General features: G+C 37.8%; 1 pseudogene; it reads right to left on the bottom strand.

The window, feature by feature from the left end:
* Positions 1-298: 298 nt before the first annotated feature.
* Positions 299-1,891, bottom strand: LOC146472403 (octopamine receptor beta-2R-like; annotated as a pseudogene).
* Positions 1,892-3,978: the final 2,087 nt, after the last annotated feature.

Below are 3,978 nucleotides of genomic sequence, written 5' to 3'. Positions count from 1 at the left end.
TTGTCAAAAACAAGTTGAAAAACAAAGGAGGCAAAAGGTTGTTATGATAACAGTACATAAATTTCGCTATAAGAAACGTATTGATTTGATAAATGTCTAAAATTTTTAATTTGGAGAATAAAGGAGCAGAATGTGCTCTATAGTCTGAATTGGTAATAGCTCGCACAGTCCGCTTTTGCAAACAAATTCTATTTAAGTTAGTTATGTACGTAGACGACCATGTAGAATTACAATAGGTAATATAAAGATAAATTAGCGAGTAGTACAAAGTACGTTTAGTAGCACAAAGTAAGGTTCTAACTTTTGATCCTGTCGGTGAACTCGTAAAAGTGTGACCATATATTTAGATAAAAGCTACTGAGCAGTACTTTCCTGTGGCTAGATTTACATGTACAGGATCCCTGTAGTATATTTTAACATATAATTCTTTAATTTTTCTTCGACTAATTCTGTATGTTTCTACAAACTTATGAAACTTACTATTAATATTTATTACCCGGCGCACCCAACTGTTCATTTCCGTGAAATCTGTTGGAAGGCCTTAATCGCATAAGAAATTCGGATTGAATTCTAAAATCTAGCGTTTGCTTGGGTATAAACTCATAAAAGTTTAGTAAAAATTAAAAATTAATTCCTTTTAACTTGTTGTCGAAGGGATGAAAAATGTTGTTAAGAGATCTAAATAAGGTCTGCTAGCATTTTTGGAAAAACCAACCCGAGCAGCTTGTAAAATTCGGGAGATCGGGTTCTGTTCCCTAAAATTTTCTGCGACTGAGAAATTGAGCTAAAATATTCGAACAGATCAAACTGTGTTACGTACACAAATTGAATATGCCTTCTAACGCTTGTAAAAGGCCTTTGAAAAAAAAAAACACATTTGAAGTATTTCACTTACAATTTTAACGTTGGGCGCCCCGATATAACACTCAGTATAGTTTAAGAACCAATAATTACTATAAACGATAGATCATCTAGTTTTCCTTAGTGTTTTAATTTTGTAGAAGACCTCAAACAATTCATTGTGTTCATTTGTCTCGCTTGAATGTCACAACATAGGTCACTTTTTTAAACTCGTTATTTATGTCTCTCTTGAGAAGAGCATAAACAAAAGGGTTGACAGCGGAGTTTAAAACCAAAATAGGCAGTTTATATTCAACGTCGTCACAACTAGCGCTTCCGAAATAGTCAAAGAATGATACGATGGAACAACGTATGAAAATACCGTAACAAACAAGAAACAGCCCCACAACGATTCCCATTATTTTAACTGTAGCCTTCTCGTGAGTTTTAAACGGAACACGCTGGTTAAAACGTAACTCGTTAGCCAACATGCGTGCTGCCCGAACCCTACGCTGCTTCAAAACAACATGTACCATGGATCCGACGCAAAATATTAACATAAAACATGGCAAGAACTCAAAGAGTATCATGACCAGCCAAGTAAAAATATCAGCAAATATAGGCTTTGAAAAAATAAGTAAAGATAATGCTAAGATGTCAAAAACAACCGGAATTGCCCAAGAAAGGAAGATCATTTTTTAACGCGTCGGCTTGTCATGAAGGTCAAGTATTTTATAGGCTTCACGACGGCGATGTAGCGGTCCAGTACTAAACTGCATAAGTTCGTCACGGAAGCGTAACCGAACAGTCACCTTACCAGCTTCGGCCAAGACGCTCCAGCTTGAGACCATTTGCACCTACTACCGCAGAAGAATGGGAGTGGAATAACGCTCAATCCAACACAGAAATCTGCCAACGCAAGTGAAACGACAAAGGCGTTGGTTTTGGTGCGGAGCTGTCGTTTGCCGCAGACAAAGAAAATAATAAATCCATTTCCAGTGCTTGCTAGAATGGAAAGAAACCATCCTAGAATCCAAAACCAGGTATCCATTTGTTCAGTTAAGGCCCTTTATCCGTCGATGCTATCAAACGGTCGTTCCCGCAAATGAACGGGACATGATGTGAAAGCCATGTGCCCTTCTGTGAATTGAACTTCCTTGGCCGCTCAGTGTAGATTCAACTCATACACACAGCGGAATATATTAAATGCACATTCAGCTGTTTCGCGACTTTAATTGCTTCTTAACATTTACAAATTAGAAAAGGAAGAGCTTGTCCAACGTTTTTGATTGTGAAGATATTAAAAATACGTCAATGACAAATTATTATCGATAAAAGTCGTTGTTTGATCACTTACCGGCTGACATTTTCACTCCTTTTTAATTTGCTCCACCAATGAAAGAACCATCGCCCACCTTGGTTTCTCTCTGTGTTGCTTTTTATCTCTTTAATTACCAAATTAATGGTGGAATTAGTTTCAAAACTGAGCAAGCAAACTTGGCAGATAAAAATTTTCAAACCTACCTGATAAAAATGTCCAAGGCTTCCCAACCAACAGGTGGACCTAAACAACTTCCTCAATTTCGAGATTTTAAAACGCCGCCTTAAAAGTGCGTTAGCCCAGTTGATCTGTTCGAATGTTTTAGGTGAATTTCTCAGTCGCTGAATTTACGAGCTGCTGTTAGCTATCCGGCCGAAAATCGAAGCTAACTTTATTTTGCACTCAAAACGATCTTTTCAGTTCTGTCCTTCATAAACGAAAGGGATTAATTTACACATGTTTACTAAAGGTTGACGTGACATTTTACCAAAGATATTCCTGCCATACGGTCCGCGCGTCTAAAATTTAAATCAACCAATCAGATTTCAGCAACGGGTCAAAACTGAGTTTTCATACGTCATTGATATCTGCGCTCTGTGATTGGTTGTGCCAAGCAAGAGAAATTACATGAAGTGCTTATTGAAAGCGCAAGCAAAATATTTAGTATGGCCTGAACTGATGTTTTCTGTTTCGTCCTTTTGATTTTACCATATTCACGACGTAGCACGGCGACTATAAGTATCGATCGATTTACTGCGTCGTTTTGTTTTCGGTTGAATGACCAGTATAGAGCGATCTTCGCCGCGTGAGGTTCACAGTAAAGACTCCGACGCTTTGGCCGACTGGACTCGAATTCCCTCTCCCGATTTTCGCAACTTTGACCAGCATTGGATCCATTACTACTCTGGAGATCTCGCAATTTACGGACAGCCGTTGTTTACATTCTGGTTGTGAAAGATGCTTTTCAAATTGTTCTTACATTTCGGAGAGACTGATCTCGCCGGGTGGGAACTGTAGTGTTTAGGAGTATAAATCTTTGAGAGATTTCCAAGTCCTCTGATTGTAATCCTCCTACAGCACTAGTATTTTAAAACTCAAAAAGACACTTAAAGTGTGCGGCTATTTTCAGTGTCTGTAAAATGTTGAAAGGCAGCCCAGCAATAGCTCGGAACGGAATAAGAAGGCTACATCGATCAACTGTGGACTGGACTCTTCGCTCACCGACCAACATATGTGATTTCATTATAATTTAAATAATTTCATTAATTAACTTACTAACTTTGTGGCTAGTTTTATTGTCATTTATTGTCCCTACATTTTTTGTTGTGGTAATTGGTGATCTGTCTCAGTATGAGGTGTTTTTACGCTAAAATTTTACAGATTATCCTTATGGCTTTTTTAGACATAATTTGTTTACTTTTAATTTACCGATTTGTGCCTTTAAATTGTTGTAAGTAAAGAAATTATATAAATTGAATAACATTGGTAAATGTATTGCTAGTCAGATCCATCCCTTAGACAGGGTGCGTGGGTGGGAGAGTGTCAAATGCTAAATGTCTTGAAGGACGGTGCCTACTATTGTTACTGCGCAAACAATAGTACGCACCGAGATACTCGGGTTTCGTATGGGTAGTGCTCACTAATACAGGAATATTTTTACAAAGTTTAAAACTATGTGGAGAAAACAGAACTTAGCAAGTGCTCTTGGTATCCCATTGCATTTAAAAAAAAATGTTTGCAATTGGCGGAGCCCCAAACATCAGATTGAAAGGGGGGAAATAGACCCCCCACCACATTTGAGCTAGAGTAAGAATTTA

The sequence above is a fragment of the Pavona decussata genome, unplaced genomic scaffold (assembly GCF_977016875.1).
Source record: "Pavona decussata unplaced genomic scaffold, jaPavDecu1.1 SCAFFOLD_100, whole genome shotgun sequence".
In the NCBI taxonomy this organism is placed as follows: Eukaryota; Metazoa; Cnidaria; class Anthozoa; order Scleractinia; family Agariciidae; genus Pavona; species Pavona decussata.
Note: the sequence above shows the minus strand (reverse complement) of the source record. Positions and strands in the feature narration are given on the sequence as shown.